Below are 26,229 nucleotides of genomic sequence, written 5' to 3' on the forward strand. Positions count from 1 at the left end.
GATGGGGGCAAGCAAGAAGCTGCATTCTATTTTGTGCCCCTAGACTCTGAAGTTACTCGCTGCCACTTTCGCTTTTGTTTGTTTGTTAGGAAGCTAGGCACTAAGTCCCTCCCACACTCCAGGAGAAGGGAATTAGGCTCCACTTTTTAAAGGAAGTATCCAGGAATTCATGGATATATTTTAATCTTCACTGATGAAGCCTACAGCCCCAGAGATTTCTGGCAGCCATTTAGCAATTAGAAAAGGGAGCCAGTTTTTAGAAAGATGTGAAGAAACAAGACCCTTGATGCCACTGGAAAGATGCTGGATTAAACCAGCCCTAAACTGGGCCTTCTTTGAGACTTTCCAGTTACATGAGCCAAGAGTCCTCTTTATAGTTTCTGCCAGTTTGTGTTGGGATTTCTGCTGCTTGGAATCAAATGTCTCCTGATCCCCTCGTAGGGATGAAGAAGGCGGCACAGAGTCACATGGTGCAATCACCAGAGCATATTACAAGGGCAACCCTACCCATTTCGGCAGGGGTGTCCAGGGCACTGCCCACCCACTCATTGGGCTGCTCTGCACAGAGGGGCCAGTGGGCTCTTACTCAAGTGACAATCAGCCTGGGAGTGCCCTGCATCTGATGAGGAGACTCAGTTTAAAAGAAACTCCAGGATAGTCACACATCTGACATTTCTCATTTTGCTTCCTGCCGGAAGCTGGTCCATCCTTGCTGCTTGACACAGTTGCTGCAGGGAAGAAACATCTGCACAGCATATGTCTCAAGGGACCTGGCGTATATGGCATACTGTTCTTAATATGTTTGCTCCCCTTCTTGGCACTATGTGTTTTAACCAAGGTCACCTCTCCGAGAAAGGTTGTTTCCCCAAGTAGGGATTTTTCCCTGAAGTTAGGGAGGGAATAAAACCCCTTAACTAAATGCCAGGTGGGTAATTAATCACTTTAACTATGAACAATCACCCTTAAGCTACATAATCTTTACTCCCTGGAATGGAGATAAGAAACGCCCTAACCTTTGGAATAGAAATTGACAGGATTAAAATCAACTGGTATAAATACAGATGTAACAAGATAATAAAAACAGAACCTGCCTGGAGAACCTAGCGAGAGAACATGGCTACAGAACCTGGCTAACCAGAACTTGGCTAGAGATCCTGGACAGAATCTGGCTGGAGAACCTAACCAGAACTTGGCTAGAGATCCTGGCTAGGCTGCTGATCAACTGAACGCTGTCTCCATGTCATTCCTTCTTCGCCGACTCTGTCCACACCTTTGGGGACCCCTGGACCTGCTGGGGTTGGACCCCAGCAGCTTCCCAGACAGAATGCCTGTATACTAGACTTTTTAGATCAAAACCAAACCCCGGAGACACATTAGTTGGGTCTCAGCAACAGCACCAGGTCTGTGCACTCAGATCTTGTTGGGTCCTACACTCTCCAAACTCCAAAATGTCATTCCGGATACGCCTCCCTATGCTTTCAACCTCCAACTCAGTTAAACCCCTGTGTGTAGTGGGAAAATAGTAAACAATATTAAGAGACTAAAGAGTATGTGGTTGTGTTTCATATCCACTCCTTATCAGCTGTGGGACCCTGGGCTGTTTTCTGATCTGCTCACAGAAACTTTAGTATCCACCTCATCAAACTATTGCTGGAAGTAATGAAATCATATATGATATACAAATGTATGTTACAATTTTCCCTCGCTTTCTCTCTGTCCTACCAGTGCCCAAACTGAAATTTTCAACTCTCAAAAGTGATAGGAAATTGGGTTTCACCCTCACCAAGCCCTTTTGTTCTGGAAGGGACTCTAAATTGTCTTATGGGTGAGGCTGTACTGGTGAGCAGGCATGTTGAACCCTTCTTGGCCCTCTCAGGAGGGTCGGCCAGTGCTGACAGAGCCTGTGCTCACTCCCCACCCCATCTCCTGCATTCTGTAACCCTCCTGCAGTTCTCAGGGTGGAATTCATACACACTGAGGTCCATCTAAAATGTTGTCTATGACCGAGAAGGTGATACTGACTGGGATCTGATTTGGATAAACAGAAAATGCAAATCACAAGCCTACACAAGATAAGAGCCTATTCTCTCTCATGTAAAAGGAGCCCAAACTAGGCAGTCTGGGGCTATTGAATCAGTTCTGTGGGAAACCCAGGCTCCACTTTCCTGCTCCATGCATGCTAGCACTTGATTTACACACTCGGGCCCACGTCCCCATCACAGTCTCCTATGAGAACTTACTCCACTTGGGCTGGACACAAGTCCTGGCCCTTATCTTCACTCAACTACTCTATGGGCCTCTCTCTGATCCCATAAGATTCCATGACCTCTTGTTGATGTAAGAAACAGAATTTTTATGAGTTTACTGGAGCCAAACTGATGACATATGCCAGGGAGCAACATCTGAAATGCTCCAGAGAACAACAGTTTTGCAGTTTCTTTTTTTTTTTTTTTTAATATATTTTATTGATTTTTTACAGAGAGGAAGGGAGAGAGATAGAGAGCTAGAAACATCGATGAGAGAGAAACATCGATCAGGTGCCTCCCGCACATCTCCTACTGGGGATATGCCTGCAACCCAGGCACATGCCCCTGACCGGAATCGAACCTGGGACCCTTCAGTCCGCAGGCCGACGCTCTATCCACTGAGCCAAACCGGTTTCGGCTGCAGTTTCTTTTATGCATTTGAAATTAAGGCAGGAGCGTAAGGAAGACTATATGAAGGTGAGTGCGAATTGGATTACAGCAGCAATTTTCATCTCATGACACTCATAAACTAATCACTAAAATTTTGCAGCACACCAAAAAAGTACTATATTTTTTCAGATCTGACAAAAAATAGGTATAATTCTGATATATTTACACTAGATGGCTATTGTTGTATTAACCGTTGTCATTTTTTTATTTGACAATCTAAGGGAAAAGAGGTCAGTGCCCTTGACTAAACAGTCAGGTACTGCATGTTTTAAAAGTTCCTGCGTCCCATCAGTTGGAAATCACTGGATTGCAGGATAGTTAAGATTGTGCTCTCTAGAGGATGGTCCACTTTAGAAGAAAGGGTGTAAAAGGGTGATTACATATTAGAAGGAGGGGTCTGAAAAGAGGCATTTCAAAGGTGTGTTAACTTAGATGTGCAGAAACAATGGACAGGGCTTGCTTAGGGCAAAGATAGCCTTTTACCAAAGAAGTTATGGGCTTGCAGGGAGAGCATTCACCATGACCTGCCCACTTAGGAATTTATGATCAGATCACTTTATTCACAGCTCCCTGATTTGGTCATCAATGCATCCTCAGGTTGATTTATGACCAACCTTTTGGTCAGATATGTGGTCTCACAGGATTTAGGAAGGCTCATTCCTAGCAAGTCTCAGTATCAACATTGCCTTCTTGAAATGGTGGACCACTGGGATGGGGCAATATCGTAACCATGGGATGTGAGTTGAAGATGAATTTTCCCAAAAAGGGAAGAGCAGGTAAATGGAAGGCAGCCAGGTCTTATGGTCTTCATTGCAAAACAAAACACTCTGGATCATTTTTATCTGTGAACTATCATGACCTGAGTCTTGCCTTTTGTCTCATTTTTCTGTATTTGGTATCTATTATAACATTTACATAAGCCATAAAAAAGACTTATGTTATACATCTTCAGTCACCATAAACAGTTGGACTATATTGAAAAGCCCAAAGAACAAATATAACTATTACAATAACTAATGTCATTAGCAAACAGGTAAAGACAATCAAACAACTAGTTTCTGAGTAAAACATCAATCCATTGGTACACAGGCCTTGTTGACGTCTTCAGATAGCAGTCTACCACTGATGTCAGCATCTCCTCCTCCTTGAGGAATCTTTGATGTCTGTTGTAGACTGAGGCAAGTGTCAGAAATAGGGGTAGAGATCCCTTTGTGGTTATAACGGCACCTGATAAGGTCCCTTCCAAGATGAAGAGATGAGCTGTGGGGATCTGGCACTGTGGTTCCTGCATGAAAACAGAAGCTGCTGGTGCCTGGACCTAAAACACCACTTCGGCCATCACAGTAAAGTTTGCTATCAGAAGATAAGGAATTGAAAGACCAGTAGGAACTCCACAATTTGGAATATTGCTAGCCTATAATAGGTGGGTTAATTGATGTAATAAAACAAAACAAACAGCCCAGCCAGCTGGCTCAGTGGTTGAGCATCAATCTATGAACCAGGAGATCATGGTTCCATTCCAGGTCAGAGCACATGCCCGGCTTTTGGGCTTGATCCCCAGTAGGGGGCCTGTGGGAGGCAGCCAATCAATGATTCTCTCTCATCATTGATGTTTCTATCTCTCTCTCCCTTTCTCTCTGAAATCAGTAAGAATATATATAGACTTGCGGCGGCGGGAGCGGGTCGGCGCCCATGGCGGGGTGCTGCAGGCCGGTGTGTGCCTCCCTGCAGCGCCACGGGCTGCACACGGCGGCGAGGCACTGCAAGGCACCGAGCACCTGTGGCTGACGCGGCACCTGAAGGACCCATTCGTGAAGGCGGCGAAGGTGGAGAGTTACCGGTGTCGGAGCGCCTTCAAGCTTCCGGAGGTGGACACAGGCACCGGATCCTGCGGCCCGGCCTCCGGGTGTTAGGCTGCGGGGCGGCCCCTGGGTGTGGGGCCGGTGGCGGTGCAGGGAGTCAACGCTGCAGGCACAGATCCCAGCAGTCCCGTGAGCTTTGTGCTCCGGGTCGATCTTCACATCGCCCCCCTGGGAGGAGCGACTTTCGTGCGCCCCGCTGACGTGACGGACCCACGGACCCTGCAGAGAATCCAAGAGGGGCTTCCTGGCGGGAGAGCAGATGTGGTTCTGAGTGGCATGGCCCCCAGCGCCACAGGCATCCGGGGCCTGGACCACGACAGGCTCATTGGCCTGTGCTGGTCGCTTCTGGACATGGCTCCGGGCCTGCTGCGTCCCGGGGGCACATTTCTCTGTAAAACCTGGGCTGGAGGTCAAAGCCAGCGGTTACAGAAGAGACTGACGGAGGAATTCCAGAGCGTGAGGACCCTGAAGCCTGAGGCCAGCAGGAGGGAGTCCCCAGAGGCTACCTCTCGGCCACACGGTACCGATACCGGTACCGGTACCGCAGAGCCGGGGGCCTGGGCCTGAGCTCCCTCCGTTTCGGGGCCTGGTCACCGCACACGTCGCTGCACTCACTCTGCGGGGCTGGGGGGCCGGGCTTGACCGGGAGGCAACGGGCAGGACAAGTGGGGATCTTTCTAAACCGAAGAGGACAGCTGTATTCAGTGGCCATGATAAAAACGGCCTGTCACGTGACTTGTGAAGAGGAAGTTATCAGGAGAGAGGGACAAAGATGAAAGGACGACCGACGGGCTGGGGAGGGAAGCAAACACTGAGGCCGAGCCTTACAGGCTGAGGCAGCGACAGAGAACAGCTTCCGCCTCGGCTCCGGAACAGCACAGGTTTCCAGCTGAGATTTTGGCTCTACAGCATCATGTAGGAAAATCTGAAATTCCCGTCAGGGGACTAATTTCCTTCTGGTGAGTGATCCGGAGATGCATCCACCCTTCAAGCAGCGGTGTCCCCAGGCAGTTAGGGGAGACACTCGTGTGAACTGTGCATGGGCGGGTGTGCTTTGGGTTTTGCTGGAAAGACAGGGCTGTAATACTCCGGGCTCCCTGGACAGTAAAGGTCATTGCCAAAAAAAAAGAATATATATATATATATATTTTTTAAAGGTTTGGAAAAAATAAAGTTTTGGTACATTAAATTAGATGCACAGAAACAATGGCCAGGGCTTGCTTAGGGCAAAGATAAACCTTTTACTAAAGAAGTTATGGCCCTCACTGGTTTGATTTAGTGAATAGAGCACTGGCCTGCGGACTGAAGAGTCCTGGGTTCGATTCTGGTTAAGGGCATATGCTCAGGTTGCATGCTCAGTCCCCAGGAGGCAGCCGATCAATGATTCTCTCTCTCCCTCTCCCTTCCTCTCTGAAATCAATTATATATATATATATTTTTTTTTTTTTTTTTTTTTTTTAAGAAGTTATAGCCCTAGCTGGTTTGGCTCAGAGGATAGCACATCATCAGCCTGAGGACTGGAGGGTACAGGGTTTGATTACAGTCAAGGACACATGCCCAGGTTTTGGGCTCAATCCCCAGTAGGGAGCATTCAGGAGGTGGCCAAACAATGATTCTCTCTCATCATTGATGTTTCTATCTCTCTCTCTCTCCTTCCCCCTTCCTCTCTAAAATCAATAAAAATATTTAATAAAGAAACCAGAACTCTGTTTTTAAAAAAAGAAGAAGTTATATGCCTGGGGGGAGACTACCCACTGTGACCTGCCCAGTTAGGAATTTATGATCAGCTCACCCTTTCCATAGAACCTTTTTTCTTCCATACCCTACAAGTCCAGAGGAGCCCCTGCACCCCAACTTGAGGGGTGATTGAGTAGCCTAGAGCACTCCCTGCTGGGGTGTGAGAAGGAGACACCACCCCCTCTTCTCCCTATCATCACCACTGCCGCCACTATCCCCTGAGGCGTATCTGTGTCCCACCCCCACCCCACTCCAGCAACCTCACAGTCTCCAGGCTCTTGCCTCACCCTGAGAGAAAGGGCTGCTTTAGGATCTCTTCACCTTACATCAGTGAAAACATACTAAAATATTTAAAATATGCTGTAAAATTTTTGAATGGATATTTATAATTTTGCTCTTGAAACTTGGTGATGAAAATGGTACCATGGCCGAAACTGGTTTGGCTCAGTGGAGAGAGCATCGGCCTGCGGACTGAAGGGTCCCAGGTTCGATTCCGGTCAAGAGCATGTACCTTAGTTGTGGGCACATCCCCAGCGGGGAGTGTGCAGGAGGCAGCTGATTGATGTTTCTCTCTCATCGATGTTTCTAACTCTCTATCTCTCTCCCTTCCTCTCTGTAAAAAATTAATAAAATATATTTTAAAAAAAGAAAATGGTACCATGTATTAGACTGGTGGAGTCAGACCAGACCTTCATTCAGCAACCATGGTACTTGAGTTCTGGCTAAGAAAGATTTTAGGCTTCCTGTCAAGATGGCGGCATAGGTAAATGTAGGTTTCACTGCCTCCCACAACCACATCAAAATTTACAACTAAAATACAGAACAACCATTATTCAGAACCACCTAAAATCTAGCTGAATGGAAGTCCTACAAGCACGGAATCAAAGAAGAAGCACATGGAGATTGGTAGGAGAGGTGGAGACACGGAGCAGAATCACAGAACCAGCTAGTCCCACATCCATGTGGCAGTATAAAATCAAGAGGAATATCTTGGCTGTGGAGGTTTCCCTGAGGAGCGAGGGGTCCCTGCCCCACACCAGGACTCCCAGCCCAGGGTAACAGGATGAGAAGTCCCCACAACTTGTGGCTGAGGGAAATGGAAGCTGCAGGAATCCCAGGCAGTTAAAAGTCCAGTGCACAGACTTACTCAGACTCACTCCCTCTGAGCTCCATTGCTAGAGCAGCAGCTTGAAAGGAACCTGGGACATTAAGGGAGGAACTAATTTGCCTGCAATCAGGGCAAGGGCTGGAGGGGCAGCTTTCTCCTAGTCAAAAATGCTGGCAGAGGCCAGTGTTTCTTTGCTGAGCCCTCTCCACCACAGAGCTGATAGGCTGCACCATATTTGAATCTCAATCAACCTGGCTCACACTTTTAACTTGGCCCTGGTGATGCCCTGAGGCCCTTCCCCTCTCTAGCAGGGCTCATCCAAGCCATTTCCAGTGACTTTTCTATACAACTGGTCTCTCATGCCTCCTGCTTCAGACTTTTCTAAAATCTCTCAAACAAACAGGAGCTGGCTTCAGCATGTCATGTACCTCTCAATAAGTGGCCCAGGCCTGCACTAGCAGCAGCCTGCCAAGGTTCACAGCTTGGCCTCTCCTGGGCACCTCTAAGCCCAACACAGGTAGCAGCCACCTGCAGATTGCTTTGTAGCTCATGTTGGGTGGCCCTGGGCAAGGCACAGTCAGAGGCTGATTTTGCAGCTCCTAGGAGACCCCAGAGCCAGTGCACCTGGCAGTCAGCTTCAACCACACTGAATTACAACTGTACCAACTCCAGGAATGACACACTCAAGGGGTGGACCTGGTGAGCACAAAAGCCCCACTGAAGCAAGTCCTGTTCCATAGGGTCAGCTCCTGTACAACAGCTCTTCTGCTGTAGTTGCAGCCTATTCCCATACATGGAGCAGAATCACAGAACCAGTGGGGTGGGGGTGGGACACAGGCCCCACACCCCTCAAGTTGGGGTGCAGGGGCTCCTCTGGACTTATTGGCTGGGGGTCAATTCTCCTAGTGACACCAACATCAAGGCTCAACTACAATAGGTCAGTGCACACAGGTCACACAGTGGCGCACCTGGAATGCCCAGTTCAGGTGACTAGGGAGGCTGAGCCACTGGGCCCCTCAGGACACCTACCATAGAAGGCCACTCTACAAAGTCCAGGAGATATACCAGATTTACCTAATATATAGAATCAAACACAGGGAAACAGCCAAAATGCAGAGACAAAAAAAACATGTCCCAAATGAAAGAACAGGAGAAATCTCCAGAAAAAGAACTGAAAAAGAAGCAAGAAAACAACCAGATACAGAGTTCAAAACAATGGTTATAAGAATGTGCAAGGAACTTACTGAGAACTTCAAGGAACTTAGTGAGAACATCAACAACATAAAAAAGAACCAGCCAGAAATGAAGGCTACACTGTGGACAAAAAGGGGCCACATGCTAACCCGACTAGATCAGGGAAGGCCCATGTGGTGGCCTTGTAAATTCAGAGACCTAAAGTAATCACAAAGGACAGTCTGAAATTGAAACCTTTTTAAGGGGGCAATGGAGGTAAAAAAGAGGGGCATCTGTAATAATTTCAACAATAAAGGTTTTTTTTAATTTTTTTTTTTTAACTAAAAGCAGTTTATGGTGGGTAGTCATGTCCTAGGCAGGTATCTTCCCTGACAAAGGTCAATCTTTACCTTAACTGAGCGGATCTATTGTCTTTTAGCATCTACAGCACCATATCATTGGAATGTCACAGTAATTTTCCTTTTTTCCAGATCCCTCAAAGCACAGCACTACTCTGCAGAGATAACAAATCCCTAAGTAAAAGAAGAATGTGTCTATCATTTTATTTTTTTAATATATTTTATTGATTTTTTTACAGAGAGAAAGGGAGAAGGATAGAGAGTTAGAAACATTGATGAGAGAGAAACACCGATCAGCTGCCTCCTGCACACCCCTTACTGGGGATGTGCCTGCAACCAAGGTACATGCCCTTGACCGGAATCGAACTCCGCAGGCCGACGCTCTATCCACTGAGCCAAACCAGTTAGGGCTATCATTTTATTTTTTATCCAATCCCAGAGGTTTCCCCACTTGGCTTTCTCCTGCTCCCCTAATCTATAACCAACAGATTTCATGTAACCCACTTATGTCTCCTCTTTTGATTGTAATGTATAAAACGAGGTGCAAAGCTGCTATTCTCCAGAGCATTATCTCAATCCATTGAGACTCTGCTTCCCAGTATTTGTCCACAGTCTGGCTCAACTACACTCACAAAAATTCTTCACAGGCTTGAATGTTTCTTACATTATCACACTAACTGAAACAAAGAATAATTTACAGGTGCTTAATATTAGAGTAGAGGACACTGAGAATCAAATCAAGAATTTGGAATACAAGAAAGCAAAAAAACACCTAATCAGAACAGCAAAAAGAAAAAAGAATCCAAAAATATGAAGACAGTGTAAGGAGCCTCAGGGACAACTTCAAGCGTACCAACACTCACATTACGGGGGTGCCAGAGGAGAAGAGAAGAAGCAAGAAATTAAAAACCTATTTGAAGAAATAATGATAGAAAATGTCCCTTACCTGGTAAAAGAAATAGACATACAAGCCCAGGAAGCACATAGTCCCAAACAAGAGGAATCCAAAGAAGCCCACAGAAAAAATACATCATAATTAAAATGCCAAAAGTTAAAGGCAAAGAAAGAATCTTAAAAGCAACAAGAGAAAAGCAGTTAATTACCTACAAGGGAGCACCCATATGACTGTCAGCTGATTTCTCAACAGAAACTTTGCAGGCCAGAAGGGAGTGGCAAGAAATATTCAGTGATGAGTAGTAAGGACCTATAACCAAGATTACTCTACCCAGCAAAGCTATCATTTAGAATTGAAGGTCAGATAAAGATAAAGAGCTTCACAGACAAGAAAAAGCTAAAGGAGTTCATCACCACCAAACCAGTATTACATGACATGTTAAAGAGTCTTGAAGAAATGAAGAAGGAGGAGGAGGAGGAGAAGAAGAAGAAGAGGAAGAAGAAGAAGAAGAAGAAGAAGAAGAAGAAGAAGAAGAAGAAGAAGAAGAAGAAGAAGAAGAAGAAGAAGGAGGAGGAGGAAATATGAACTATAAAATGGCAATAAATACATATCTATCAACAATTGACTCTAAAAATCAAAATAAATGAACAAAATAAACTGATGAATAAAATAGAACCAGAGGCATGGAAACTTGGAACAGAATGACAAATCTCAGAGGGAAGCGGGGAGGGGTCAGGAAAGATTAACCAAAGAACTTATATGAATACATGCATTACCCATGGACACAGATAATAAAAAAGTTGGTGAAGGCCTGGGGCAGGGCATGATCTGGGTGGAGGGAGACAATGGGGAAAGGGGGAATTGGGGAGAACATCTGTAATACTCTCAATAATAGAGTTAAAAAAGAAAAGAATTCAGTGCCAAGAGAAAGTTTACTTAGAAAGTCACAGTGAGCCATAGAAGAAATGGGCTTAGGAAATAAGTTAGAGGCAAAAGGGCCCTTGGAACTTAGGAGAGAGAAAGGTAAAGATAAGGGCCAGGGGGACAGAAGAGGAGAGGGAGAGAAAAGGCTAGGTATGCTCCAGAAGGAAGAGTGCACTGGGGCCTCCATCTTAACGGCTTTTAAGGGTGGGGATTTTAGGGGAGGTCCCAAGGGAGGATCTTAATAGAATATTTATCAGTTTTCCAGGTGTGTCAATTCAGGGTGGTGGTCTCCACTGATTGGTCAGTGCCAGGGCAGGGGGTCATTAGTCAATGCAGCTGGTCCTGAGGTCAGCCTTGGTGTCTATTGTCTGGTTTTGCTACTTTTCTGGGCCTGGAACTGAAACATAACTGAGGCCTAGATGTTATCCCTAGGGGTTAATGCAAAGGGAGTGGTCACACAGGGCCCACATGGGAGTCCCATGAGGCCGCTCTTCCTCTCCCCCTCCACCTTGTTCCTCCTTCAAGGGGTTAGACCACATGACTAGCAACATGCCAGGGGAGGAAAGGTCAGGGGAGTGTCTGACTGCATGACCAGTGATATGAAAGGTCAGGGGATCTAAACCATCTGACCAGTGATATGAAAGGTCAGGGGATCTAAACCATCTGACCAGTGATATGCTAGGGGCGAAAAGGTTACTCTGGGATTGCAGTCCTTGTTTTCCCAGTTTTGTCCATTGCTAGGTGCCTAGGATTTCCACCCTGGTGACCTTCTGTACCTGGCCCATCATCCTTTTTCTGCTCATGTCTGTCTAACTCAAAACCATTTGGCTAATTGAATTAAATCTGGAATTCTTGTAAAATGAGAAAAACCTAGCCCATACATTTTTTTTTAAATGTAATGAAATTTTTATGAATAGTAAATTTAACAATTAATGAAGTTAATATGTTATAATTGGACATTTGATTAACAATCTATTGATTTCAATTTTGCAGTGTTTTTATTTTAGAGCCCGTAATTTTTTTTTTCCAGTTGTCAAATTTTCAAGTTGGGCCCCTGTGGAGGCTCTAAGCCATGGACTCCTCCAGTGAGCAGCACATAAGTAACCTGGGCCTGTGGACAAAAAGGGACCCCATGCTAACCTGGCTAACTTAGGGAAGGCCTGCGTGCAAATTCATAGACCTAAAGTAACCACAAAGGATGGTCTGAAATTAAAACCTTTTCGTTAAAGAGCAGTTTATAGTGAGTAGTTATGTCCTAGGCCAGGATCTCCCATGACAAAGATCAACTTGGATCTTTACTGAGCCTACTGGTTGTTTTTTTTTTGCCTCTAAGATAACATACCTGTGGAATGTCAGGGTAGCTTGGAACTTCCCCTTTTCTGGACCCCTCAGGGCACAACAAATGGGGGGGGAGGGACCACAAATTTACTCATTGTGATTGTTATTGTGTTAATTGTTGACTGTCAACTACCCTATACCTACCTATATAAAAGAAGCATGTGTCTATCATTTTACTTTTTATCCAATCCCAGTTTCCCCCGCTTTGCTTTCTCCTACCTCCCTAATCTATCACCAGTGGATTTCATATAACCCACTTACGTCTCCTCCTTTGATGATAATTTATAAAAATAGGTGAAAAACCACCATTCTCCGGAGCATTATCCCAATACTTTGAGATTCTGCTTCCCGGCAATTGTCGACAATTGGGCTTAAATAAACCCACAAAAATTCTTCACAGGTTTGAATGTTTTTTTACATTAACAGCCAATAGGTCTTCCCTATCCTCCTCACAAAATATACACCCCCGTACACACATACACACACACAAATACACATTCACACATAAAAACATACTGAGGAAAAACATCACCTTGACTGGACTGTGGAGACACTAGCTCCAGAGGAGGAAGATAGTGTGTGACAGAATGAAATGCTCCTTTTTCTGATGGCCTTAAGGCTGTTAGTTCCTGCTATAGATATGCTAATTAACCAGAGGAATTCTGCTTAAGGCTTGAGTAGCTCCTAGTCAGAGGTGGGGAAATTATGCACAAAGTAATGACTTTTTCAAAAATTTACAAAAGTCTCCGGAACCAGGTCAGTTGGGGGTCAACAGACCAGGAACAAAAGGATTTAGAAATTTTGAGCTCACCCTTGGATCCCTTTCTACGCCTGACTAGACGTCTACAGCCCTCACCCACCTCTTGCCTCTCCCCTCCTCCCTTCCCCTGACAATAAAAGACACCTGAATTCTAGACTCTTAAGATGGATTTGTGGGAGCTCAGGCACCCCCATCATCTTCAGCTGGGCCTTCTCAATAAACCTTTCCTTACTCCAAACTCTAATGTATTGCATATTGGCCTTTCTTTTGAAGCAGCGGGCACACGAATCCTGTACCTGTAAGGTGGCTGGAGCTGCTAAGGACACAGAGGCTGAGACAACCCAGCTTTGGAGGTTGGCATGGGCACTTCTTCCCTCCCAGGGAGAGTGAGGAAGGGACCAGTCACTCTGGTTTTCACAGTCAGCCTCAGAACAGTTGTCTGAACCTATTTGGGGACTATGGCCTTTGTTCCCAGCTGCTGGACCCTGGGGCTGGAGGGCTGTGAGCGGCTTCTCTGTGGTATGAGGGCAGTGGCAGACGAGGAGGATGTGGAAATGTTGACACAGCCACACAGACAGGCCACAGTCAGGCAGAGGGTGGGGCAAAAAGGAGAGAAGAAAGGGGGTGGGGAGAGCGAGTGGCTGATAAGAAACTGGAATGAGGGCAGGAGAAAGGCAGGAAGAGAGCAGGTTTGTGTGACAGCCCTTAGGGGAAAGGAAACAGGATCTCCCCGTGGCCTGGGAGAGCAGCAGCAGCAGCGGGTGCAGGGCCAGCCCGGGCGTGGGGGTGGCGAGCACTGGCAGGGCTTTCGGGTGCCCCAGCCCTCTGGAAGGCAGAGGAGCCTGGAGAGACATCTGTGCTTGGTAACAGTGCTCTCGCTCTCTCCCGCCCCAGCCTCCCTCGGAACCAGAAGCAGAGAAACGCCACTCTGCTCTTGCTGGACCTCCCTGAGGCATCCAGGTATTCACCGCATCCAGCCGCCTGGTTCGCTCCAGAGCCTCAGCCAGCGCCGGTGCCACTAGGTGGAGCCGAACTCCCGGCAACAGCGTCGGGCTGGGCGCAAGAAAGGCGGGCTCCGGAGGCAGCGGCCGGGGAGGAGGGGCTGAGCCAGCCCTACCCAGGAGCACGGGGAGGAGACGGGACTGCCAGCCCGGCCCGGCCCAGGATGGCCTTATTGGCCTACAAAGTCTGTCCCAGCAGTAAGGCTAGTGGCCCCAGAGCGGACCCCGGCAGCCGCAAACCCCCATTTATCAGATGAGGAGCCTGGAGCCCTGCGAGGGTGCGAAGGGGAGCCAGGACAGGGCTGAGGCCAGAGCCCGCGCCACTCAGGGGACCCAGGCTCTGCCCGTGGGGAGGACGCAAGTGAAGGTGCCGCTTCCAGAAAGGGCGACCCTGGGAACGGGCACTGCCGGGGTGCACGCTGGCCCCCCGGCGCCGTGTCTGTCCCCTCCAGGACCTGTAGGGGTGGGGCGGGGGTGGGGGGAGCGGAGGTCCGGACTTGAGAGAACCGGCGCTGGCGAGCGTGGTCAGAAGGTGCCCTCACTCCCGGAGTGCTAGTGGGGGCGGCGGGGTGGGGCCTGGGCCTAGTGGCTCCGCATTGGACGTGAGGGTTGCTGGAGTTCTTGGATTGGCTGGGGCTGAGGGGGCGGGACCGGGGGCGGGGCCGAGAGCCCTAAAGACGGGAAAGAGCGCGGGGTGACGAGGCACGGAGTGGGCGCAGTGGGGATACGTTCCTTGGCTTCCCGGCCTGAGCTGGGGAGCTGAGCCGGCGGCTGGGATAAGCATCAGGCCTGTGGTCTGTAGGGACAGGGTGCTGCAGGAGAGGAAGCACCAGGCCCCTCATTTCCCAGTCCTCAATCCAGGACTCTGCCTGCCCCGCCCTGAGGAACCATTGACCTCCCACCAGAGGAGCCAGGTGCGGGTCCACTCCTTCCCCAGTCTGCCAGCCCCTCTTGGGGGTAAGTTCCTCAGCAGGCACCTGACCCCTCTGAGTGCAGGAAGTTGGAAGAACACAGGGGTGACAGCAGTAGGTGGGACATGCTCTATTACAATCAAAGCAGCCCCAAACTGGCTGGTCAGTGGCAACTTATATACACGCTCAAACAAGAGGCCTCGTGCCAATTAGTGCTGTGCTACGTTAATATAAGCAGGTTATATAAGGGTGCGCTTGCGCAGTACGTATAATGCTACTGCTGAGTCATTGCCCTCAAGCATGCCTGGGGCAAAGGGGCTTTTAACAATAATACTGTGTCCTGCCTGCACGCATGCATATGGTGAGTAGGCCTTGAACCTCTGACCACTCTGGTCAGGGCCCCCACACCTCCTCTCACCAAAAACCTGTCCCCTTGTTAGAAAGAAGGCAAGCCCCCAAAACGGATCCTGGCAGAACACAAAGGATACTCAGGAGCCAGACAGCAAATATCTTGACTCCTGCAGAAGGGTATGCAGCCAACACAGGGTCTGGGAGCACACGCACACGGACTGCCCGCTCGGGTTTTTATCCCTGGCGCATGCTGTCTGTCTCTCACTTTTTAAAAATAGATATATTTTATTGATTTCAGAGAGGAAGGGAGAGGGAGAGAGAGCTAGAAACATCAATAAGAGAATCATTGATTGGCTGCCTCCTGCACGCCCCCTACTGGGTATCAGGCCCGCAATACGAGTATGTGCCATTGACCGGAATTGAACCTCGGACCCTTCAGTCCGCAAGCCGATGCTCTATCCACTGAGCAAACTGGCTAGGGCTGTCCCTCACTCTTGATCGGTCAAAGTTTAGGCTCACATTCTTGCGCAATTGGCTAATTTAAAGGAAAAGGGGAAGGGTTGGTCTTTGCACTTTCAAAATGGCGGGTGCCTAAACCTTCTTTGACAGAAAAGATTACTTTTTATTCTCACACCCTCTACCTTCATCTTTCCTTTTTGTAAAATCTCTTCCAGAGTCCAATGTTACATCACACTTACCAATGCTCAGCACAAAGACCCCCGCTTTTCATAGTGTCTGGAGGGCAGGGGAGGGGGGTTAGGGGGCCTCATGGCTACCTGTATGCCATGCGTGCAGTATTCATTCCCCAGAAATGTACTAGCACCTGCCATGTGCCAGGCACTGTGATGGGTACCAGAGATAACTGGGAGCAAAACAGAAATGGTCACTGCTGTTACCCACTTTTCACAACAAACTGTAGGACAAGGAGAGAGAAGAGAGACAGAATTTGAGACAACTAACATGTTATTCCCACGCTGGAGATGTGAGTGAGCAACCTTTGGCTTAAACAGTGGTGGTAAGGAGGTTTGCAGAAATATGTTAGGGTTAAAGGTAAAATTTAAACTGGTCAATTACCATGAATGTCAAAAAGAAAACTTGCCCCCTTGCCTTTCCTCTATAACAGGGTGCTGCTTCAAGAAAACCAACATGCGGCCTGTGGACTGAGGGGTTCCAGGTTTGATTCCAGTCAAGGTCACATGCCCGGGTTGCAGGCTCAATCCCCAGTAGGGGCCACGCAGGAGGCAGCTGACCAATGATTCTCTCTCATCATTGAGGTTTCTATCTCTCTCTCCCTCTCCCTTCCCCTCTGAAATCAATAAAATATATTTTAAAAAAAGAAAAGAAAACTAACTTGCAGCCCAGGCTGGTGGCCCAGTTGACTGGAATGTCATCCCATGTACCAAAAGGTGGTAGGTTTGCTTCCAGTCAGGACACAGGTTAGGGGTTCGATTTCCAGCCGGGGCCTATATGGGAGACAACCAATCAATGTGTTTCTCTTACATCAGTGCTTCTTTCTCTCTCTCTCCCTTTCTCTCTCTAAAAAAATCAATAAAACATCTCAGCCATTGTGGCTCAGTGGTTGAGCGTCAACCCATGAACCAGGAGGTCACGGTTCAATTCCCAGTCAGGGCACATGCCTGTGTTATGGTCTCAGTCCCCAGTAGGTATCGTGCAGGAAGCAGCCAATCAATGATTCTTTCTCATCATTCATGTTTCTGTCCCTCTCTCTCTTTCCCTTCCTCTCTCTAAAATTAAAAAAAAAAAGAAATCAATGAAACATATCCTCAGATGAGGATTTTTAGAAAAAGAAAGAAAACCAACATGCAAATGCCAATCCACGGGTGAGTTCTTTTGGGGAAGAAGGGAAATAAATTAGTTGTTTGACTCTATCCAAGAATCAACCGTAAGGTTTCCTTACAGGGCAAACTTCCTTTGAAATCTAGCCAGTTTGGCTCAGTGGATAGAGCTTCAGCCTGTGGACTGAAGGGTCCCAGGTTCGATTCCAGTCAAGGGCACATACTTCCGTTGCAGGCTCCTCCCTGTCCCAGGCCCTGGTCGGGGCAAGTGCAGGAGGCAACCAGTTGATGCGTTTCTCTCACATTGATATTTCTCTCTGTCTTTCCCTCTCTTTTCCACTCTCTCTGAAAATCAATGAAAAAATATCCTCGGGTGAGGATTTAAATAAATAAATAAATAAATAAATAAATAAATAAATAAACAAACAAACAAACAAACTCTGGACACATCAGGTTAACCGTTCCCTCAGGACAGTGCAGCCAGGGACCACTAGAGGGCAGCAAAGAAGTGGAGATGCAAGAAGAACCTTGGTGAATTCCCACCCGCCCAGAGGGTGTGAAGAACCTAATAAAAAAATACCCGTAATAGTTCTCATTTATTGAGTGGTCATTTATTGAGTGAGCTTCCCTGAACATATACCCCACATGCCTCAAAGAGATGTGGCCAGGGGGAGGTGGCACCAGCCCACCCCATCAGCACCTGCAACTGGACCCAACCCTCCAATGCCCTTGGGTACCCACCACCATGCTGTACCCTTCCAATTGCTTCGGCCTCTTGGGCTCAGATTGTGAAGTAGGCTACAACCCTCCCTCTCCCTCACCCAGTAGGCAGCCCCACCTACCCCCATCATTAGCTCAGACCTTCTCTCTGAAGTCAAAAGGGGTTAATCATACCCTGGCTGGGTAGCTCAGTTGGTTAGTGTCATCCTGATATGCCAAGATTACAGGTTCAATCCCCAGTCAGGGCCATGCAAGAATAAATCACCCCTCCTCCGCCTCACCCCCCACCCCCCCCCACACACACACACTTTCTTTCTCTGTAAAATCAATGAAGAAAAAAAGAAGGGACTAATCAGGAGTGGCGATTGCTGCTGAGAGGTTGGGGTCCAATGAGGATTAAGAGGACACTGGTGAGCATCCTGTCCAGGGAAACCTTGAGAGGAGTTTTAGGCAAGAGCCCAGCCTTGTATTGCTTTTCTTCCCAATTTAATAACCGCTTACGGAGCTGCTGCTCCTGTGCAGGCACTATGCTGATAGCACAGGTTGCAAGAGGACTGAAATTGTTCATGTGTCCACATGTGTGTGTGTTTCTATGTCAGATTTCTTAACCTTGACACTATTTTTTTAAATATATTTCTTTATTGATTTCAGAGAGGAAGGGAGAGGGAGAGAAAGTGCTGGGGTCCAACCCCAGCAGGTCCAGGGGTCCCCAAAGGTGTGGACGGAGTCGGCGAAGAAGGAATGACACAGAGACAGCGTTCAGTTGATCAGCAGCTAGCCCGTATCTCTAGCCAAGTTCTGTTCAGGATCTCCAGCGAAGTTCTGGTTAGGATCTCCAGCCAGGTTCTGTGTCCATGTTCTCTTGCTAGGTTCTCCAGCCAGGTTCTCCAGGTTCTCCAGCCAGGTTCTGTAGCCAGGTTCTAGTCAGGTTCTCTTGCCATGTTCTATCCAGGTTCTGTAGCCAGGTTCTGTCTCTAGGTTCTGTGGCCAGTTTCTGTCCAGGATCTTTTGCCATGTTCTCTCCAGCAAAGTTCTTCTGTCTCTAGGTTCTGTGTAGGTTCTGTGTCTAGGTTCTGTGTCCTGTTGTCTTGTTACATCTGTATTTATACCAGTTGATTCCAATCCTATCAATCTCTATTCCAAAGGTTAGGGCGTTTCTTATCTCCATTCCAGGGAGTAAAGATTATGTAGCTTAAGCATGGTTGTTCGTAGTTAAAGTGATTAATTACCCGCCTGGCACTTAGTTAAGGGGTTTTATTCCCTCCCTAACTTCAGGGGAAAATCCCTACCTGGGGAAACAACCTTTCTCAGAGAGGTGACCTTGGTTAAAACACATAGTGCCAAGAAGGTGAGCAAACATATTAAGAACAGTATGCCATATATGCCAGGTCCCTTGAAACAGCAAGGATGGACCGGCTCCCGGCAAGAAAGAGAGAAACATCAATGATGAGAATCATTGATCGGCTACCTCCAGCATGCCCCCTCCTGGGGATCAAGCCCGAAACCCAGCTAGGGCAACCTTGACACTTGATGTTTTAGCCTGGACAGTCCTTTTTTGTGGGGGCCTATATTGTGCATTATAGATGTTTAAAAACATTCATGGCCTTTACCCACTAGATGCCAGGCAATAAAAATGCCTCCAGATATTGCTAAATGTTCCCTTCATTGAGAACCATTGTAAAAGAGCTGCAGGAACACCTGGGCTGGTTGAACAGTAAGTTCTACAGTGTGCCCCTCTGTAGAGTGAGTGGGTAGAGTACGTGGCTTTGTGTGTGCGACTGCTAAATGAGCCATTGGGTAGAAAGTGCTCAGTCTCCCTCTCTTTTCTTATCCCTGACCTTCCCGGATTTTAAAAGGTCTGTTACCCAAAGAGGGGGTGCAACTTTTAAGAAAGATCTTGAGAGGACCAATTCTTACCCAAAGTTCTAAGGGAGGGGGACTTTAGGCACCCTTTCTGAAGCCAGCCCAGCTAGACAACCTTTCCACGGCTCCTCCTGCTTTGGCCAGGGTGCAGAAAGGTGGCACGATGCCATGGGGGAGGAAGCAACAGGACCTCCTCCAGCCCAGGTCTCTGTGTGCCCTGCCAAGGCCACCCACACCTGCTGACTCTCTGGCGCCCCTCAGCCCTGTCCTGGGAAAGGTGGCTCCCCTCTACCCGAGTGCCCACAAATGTAGGCCCCAGCAGCGGCCTTATCTGTGCCCCAAGAGAGCTGGGAGGAGTGGGCAGGGCTGGAGCCAGTACTGGTGGCAGATGTTGGAAGCAGGTAACCCCACTTCCCAAGGCAATACCTGTGTTCTTTCTCTCCAGCAGCCCTTTGCTGAGCACTGCTGTGTGCCAGGCTCGGCTGTAAGGGTCAAGGTCAGCAGTGAATTCAGCAGTGAACTGAAGAATGTTTAACAACCAACTCTGGGATGCAGTGAAGGGCTCTGATCTGTGGCACTTGCCCACTTCTGTGGTGTCAGTATTTCTACCATGGCAAGTATCACGCCACCAATGCAATGTCTCTTAAGAGTGAGTTGGGCTCTAGCTGGTTCGGCTCAGTGAATAGAGCATTGGCCTGGGAACTAAAGGGTCCCAGGTTCGATTCCGGCCAAGGGCACATGCCCAGATTGCGGGCTCAATCCCCCACAGTAGGATTGGCAGGAGGCAGCCAATCAATGATTCTCTCTCATCATTGATGTTTCTATCTCTCTCCCTTCCTCTCTGAAATAAATTATTTTATATATATATATGGCTGAGTTGGTTTGCACCATTATAAAGTACACATTTACCACCAGATCTGGTAGACATAAATAACCTTATGAACATAGATAACAAAATAATTAGGAAGTGATGTTTTTTAGTGTCCATTGCCCATTAACAAAAAGTATTTGATTGTAAATTTATGTAATTTAATTGTTAACAATGACTGAGTTTAACAACCAGTTCACAAAATTCCTGCGAATGTAATCATCAGCTCTCACATGCCAGTACAAGCCAACTCCAGCTCCCCAATGGAAACTGAATGTGGTCCATGACCTCAAGATTACACTCTCTAAGGAAGACAGGCCTATTCATTGTGAGGTCATTGGTGGGGGACAGAGGGATGGAGAACCTGAGAGTCAGGGAAGGCTTCCTGGAGGAGGTAGTGTCACACAGAGACCAAGGGAAGGATAAGAGTGTCCCTGATAGTAGGTGGGGAATGTGCCAGGCTGATGGGAAGACTGAGGAAAGACCAGGAGCGGAGAAAGCACTTAGCATGGACCAAATAAAAAATGAGAGATTCAGTCTGGCTGAGGGAAGCTTGGGTTCCAGTGCAGGTTCTGCTGTAGACACCTCTGTCACTTGAGGCACTCTGTCCTTCTCAAGGTTTCTCCCTTGTCAAATTGGGTCTCCAAGCCTGTTGATGTTCTAGTCTAGAGCAATCAGGCATCTAGGGAGGGGCCTCGTGACTATATAAAGCTGGCCCTCCAAAACCAAGTCTTTACCTCTCTCCCTTCCCCCTTTCACCCAGATCCCAGGTGATCCCCAAAACTCCTGGTTTGGCAGCAGACAGTAACTGTAATTACAGTCATTTACAGAGTAAAGCGCTGCCTCCTAATTACCAAGCTGTGCGTGCAAGTCCAACCACGTGTCTAAGGAAACATCTCAGGAGCCCCTCCCCACCCAGCCTGTCCACTGCAGCCCCCAGGCCAACCAGAATGTCATGGGGGCAGGGCAGGCTGGTGGCTGCTGCTGGACCTTTCTCTGTGGCTCTCCAGGCAGGAGACCTGGTTCAGAGACCTGCCTGGAGTGGTGCAGGGAGAAGGGAGGCAGGGGAAGTGCCCCAAGAAGAGGCTGTCTCTGGAGAGGCAGGAGGCTGCCATTCGCACGGCAGGCGGGCAGGCGGGCCAGTCAGTGCAAGTCAGAGCTTTGCAGCCAAGGAAGGGGGCTGTTTACTGTTTAGGACGCAATGCCGCCACCACCACCACCCCAGAACCCTTACTATATGCAGATTCTCTGGCCTCATACCTATCACCACCCACTGCAGAAATCCCCTCAGCAATGACCGCTACTCTTCAGGGAGCCATCCAGCTTTGCCTCACACATTTCCTAGGACAGGGAGCTCAGGACCTCAAGAAGAAGCCTGTTATCTTTGGGGGCTCCCTTTCTGAGAAGGTCTTCCTCAAACCATGAGGAACCTCCCTCTGCAATTCCTACCCCCAGGCCCCCTCTCATCCCCTGGAGTTGCTGTTTCCTGTGTCCTGGGAACACACTGGGCCTGATACTCACTGCTCCTCTCCTGGCAGCTGTCGGCCTCCTGAACCTTGTCTTGTTCCTCAACCCTGCCAGTGTGAGAGGCACCTGATTTGCGGCTCCTTGGGACTTCTCCCTGTGCACATGCTCCGGGTGCCTGCATCCAGTCCCACAGCACTGGCTCCTAACTCCCAGGTGGCTCCACCCCTGAGCCCGGCCCATGCCTCCTAGTAGCCTCAGGCCTGCACTCTCACTATACCCAAACCCGGCCCGCCAGCTTCCTCAGCCCTGCCCCTCTTCATCCCGTCTTTAAAGCCTCAAACTCCAGCACCTCCTTGTCCTTCTCCCAAGTGTATTTAAACCCCATCTCTTTCCCAAGGCCCTCAGCCTGCCCCACGCAGGCCACCATCCTCTGTCACCTAGACCCCTGCAGTGTTCCCTAGCTGGTCTTCCCACTCCTAGGGTTGTGTGTGAACAGTATGGTTACTGAGAAATTCAGAATGGCCAATAGCAGATGAGGGCAAGGGGATAAAATGAGGCAGAAAGAGGCACGGGGGCCAGGTCCCTGAGACCTTCAGTGTTCAACTAAGACTCGTGACCTTGCTCTGATCAATTTTATATCTTAAATGGTGCCTAGGGCATGTCCTACCTTCTGCAGAAGCTGAGAGCCTGCCCTGCCCGCCCCCCCCCCGCCCCCCCGCCCGGGTGCTGGAGGTATGGCTTCAGCCCCCACCAACCATCATGTGTACTTTTGTACCAGTAGGTAATGGAGCTGTCCTCTCCTCTCACCAGACTACAGTCCTGTCTCACTGCAGGGGGCCAGGACTGGACAACAAGGGCCTGACCTGAATTTCAACCCAGCCAGTAAGTGCCACTCGTGCTGGCATGGCCCTGCATGCAGTGGTCTGGGGAAGAGTGGCCTCAGGGACCAGTCACGGCACCTTCCAGAATTACTGCCCTTCTTCTGACACAGGCCCACCACCTACAAGCTCTTTCACAAACATATTATTAGCTTGTTTAATCCTCATAACAGCTCTAGGAGTTGGGTGTCATTATTCATTTTACTGTGGGCAAACTGAATGTTATGGTCCCATTAGGTGCCCATCAGGAGTCTGCTCAGAACCAGCAGGGCCAGCCAGGCCCAGAACAGAATAGAGGCCAAGTGTTGAGGGCCTGTGGGCAGGAGAGGGGTCACAGAGAGGTGGGAGAGCATGGGTGTTCCTTTAGTAAGGGCTCCCAGAGTGGGGCCTGGCAGACACCGAGGGGAGAGAGGTTGGGCAGGGTCAGAACAGGGAGAGGATGAGAGGTAGGTTGAGAGAGGGCTTTAAAGCTGAGGTCTTTTCTTTCCAAACACAGCCAGAGGTGACCTCTGAAAATTGTTTGATATTCACATAACCCAGAAAACCTCACAAAATCATGCAAATCAAGAGGTGCAAGCCCTGGCCAGTGCGGCTCAGTGGTTGGAATATCCTTGGGTGAGTATTAACAAACAAACAAAAAAAGAGAGAGAGAGAAAGAGAGGTTCAAATCTTCGTGTCCACTTTAAGAACACTCATAGGACTTCCCAGGCCATCAAGCGTATGCATTTCGAAAAGCCACCCAGTATCTGAACGATGTCCCTTTACAGAAGCAATGTGTGCCATTTCGTTGTTCAGTGGTGCAGTTGGCAGGTGTGCCCAGGCCAAATGTGGGGCTGGACCAGGGTGAGTGGCCCAAATAGAGTGCTGAATTTCTGCTGCACAAGCTTAAAAATGCAGGGACTGATGCTGAACTTCAGGGTTTAGATGTCCATTCTCTGGTCATTGAGCACATCCAGGTGAACAAAGCTCCCAGAACTTATGGAACTCACGGGCAGATGAACCCATACATGAGCTCTCCCTGCCACATTGACCTGATCTTCACTACAAAGGAGCAGACTGTTCCTAAACCAGAGCAGGAGGTTGCACAAAAGAAAAAGATATCCCAGAAGAACCTGAAGAAAGAAAAACTTATGGCCCTGGAGTAAATTCAGCATAAAGTAAATATTAATAAAAGTAAAAATGGGGAAAAAAACCTAAGGTCTGGAGGAAGTCTCCCTGAGTCACCCTACTTATTGTACAGATGGGGAAACTGAGGCCCGGGCAGGAACAGAAATTTGCCCAAGATCACTCAGCCTGCCAGAGGCCAAGCTGGGACCTCCCCTAAAGGAGGTCTGAGACAGCAGCCGAGAGATGCAACCCCTCTCCCACAGCAGCTTCAACTCCTCTCATTGTGTCCTGAACCAGACAGGGGCCTGATGGGGAGGAGGGCCAGGCAGAGGCTGTGTCCTGGGGTGCCCCCAACCTGGGGAGAAACAAGGATCCAGCCCCTGGGATGGGGGGGGGGGGGGGGGGGGCGGTGCTCACAACTGACTGACGTTGGGCACAGGATGAGACTTCTATTCCCCGGAGCTTCTCTGGATGGCCACATGGGGCACTACTGTCCCAGGAGTGAGAGCTCTCACCAGTAAGACTCCCTAGGGCAGTGGTTCTCAACCTTGGCTGCACAGTAGAATCACCTGGGCATCTTTTTAAAATCCTGATTTCTGGGCTTCATCCTCCGGAAATTCTGTTTCTTTGTTACTAATGTTGTGGCCCCACCCCATAACAAAGAAACAGAATTTCCGGAGGATGAGGCCCCAGAAATCAGGATTTTAAAAAGATTCCCAGGTGATTCTAATGTGCAGCCAAGGTTGAGAACCACTGCCCTAGGTCATACCCAAGGTCTCAGGGAGGTGTGAGGGTGGGAATACCCAAGGTCTGGGGGAAAGGCAGACGTGATTTCCAGTGTGTGTAGGGGTGGGAGGGGGAGAGGGGGAGCACACAGGCTGAACATCAGGACTCCATCACCTGAGCACTGGAGGAATCGAGCACAGGGCAATTGGCCTCCCCAGGTGAGGGGTCTTCATACACTCTTACCCGCCCCCTTACATGCCCACCAGCTTAAAGAACATTTTGGAAATGAACTCAGCTCCACCCAATCTCTGCTTCCTGGAAAAGCGCATGCAGACCAGGCCACAGACCTGCACAGAAAGTTGTCTTGAAGAGAGGCTAGACCTAAGGAGGAACTTTGTGAGGTCTCCACACTGAGTGTCCCTGGTGGATTCCAGGACTGTTCTTTTACCAAAATTCTACCCTAGGAGGTGAGGAGGATGGTCAAGCTGCGTGGGAAAGGGGCTGGGTGTCTCTGCTGCTGTCTCAGACCTCCCCTAGGTGAGCGGGGAGGTTGGGGATGAGCTATCCCAGGGCCCAGGAGAAATCCCGGTACAGGGCAATTGGCCTCCCCAGGTGAGGGATCTTCATGTCACTCCCAGCAGCCCTACAACCCTTCCCACTGGTGAGGTTTCCTAAAACCAGTCTTTTAGACTCTGATTGCAACAAGAATCCCTGCTCTGACTGGGAGCTCACTATTTCCTGAGTCTCCCTTCAATGTCTCAGAGGTCCAGCTTCTAGGGACAGAAGTTCCAGGGCAGGAAGCAATGCAAGATCGGGGCCTTGAGGATATTGGGGGCCCTCGGCCCAGAGAGAACCCACAGCCCTGCCTGCCCCAAGATTTAAACCACCCAGGAGGCTGGAGGTTCTCATGCAGGTGTGCTGTGCTCTGCTGCGGTAAGTCAGACCCGCCCTGGTCCTCAGCACTCATCTGGCTGTGCCCCAGGAGGTCAAACCAGATGGTCTCCCAAGAGACCCTTTCATCACCCTCCTCAGGTTCCCATTGATGTCGCGTATAATAAAGTCCAGGCACTGTCTGTAGGACTGCCCTCCGTAAGGGCCACTTGTCCCCATTAGCCTTTCAGTTCTCACAAACTCCACCCCTAGAGAGCAGACACCAAGGGGCAAGGGGCTGGGGAGTCCCATCAAGCTCCCTGGACACAAGGGCAAGGTAAATGGAGATGGAAACACATCCCAGCAGGATGCAGCTTACACTGCCAGAGGGGCTGGTGATTCACAGGTACTGACAAAGGGGACATTTCCTCTCAGCAGTGAAATCGGACATGGGCCCTGGCCTGTTTGGCTTGGTGGATAGAGCGTCAGTCTTCGGACTGAAGGGTCTGGAGTTCAATTCCGGTCAAGGGCATATGCCCAGATTGTAGGCTCAATCCCCAGTGGGGGCATGTAGGAGGCAGCTGATCAATGATTCTCTTTCATCGTTGATGTTTCTATCTCTCGCCTTCCTCTCTGAAATCAATAAAAATGTTTTGTTTTGTTTTTTAAGAAATCACACAGGGAAGCCTGGGAGGGAGGAATACCCATCCCACAGCCATTGTCCGCCCAGGTGTACTTGTAGGGCAGCATTTTGATGAGTCAATGTGACATCCTCCTGCTGTCTTATGTTGACATCTGAGTCTGGCAATGTCCTAGTGC

The 26,229-nt window shown here is 49.0% G+C and overlaps 2 pseudogenes; both read left to right on the forward strand.

The window, feature by feature from the left end:
* Positions 1-4,388: 4,388 nt before the first annotated feature.
* Positions 4,389-5,731, forward strand: LOC118660399 (annotated as a pseudogene).
* Positions 5,732-23,146: 17,415 nt separating this feature from the next.
* Positions 23,147-23,852, forward strand: LOC118668771 (annotated as a pseudogene).
* Positions 23,853-26,229: the final 2,377 nt, after the last annotated feature.

The sequence above is a fragment of the Myotis myotis genome, unplaced genomic scaffold, assembly GCF_014108235.1.
Source record: "Myotis myotis isolate mMyoMyo1 unplaced genomic scaffold, mMyoMyo1.p scaffold_m19_p_1, whole genome shotgun sequence".
Taxonomy (NCBI): domain Eukaryota; kingdom Metazoa; phylum Chordata; class Mammalia; order Chiroptera; family Vespertilionidae; genus Myotis; species Myotis myotis.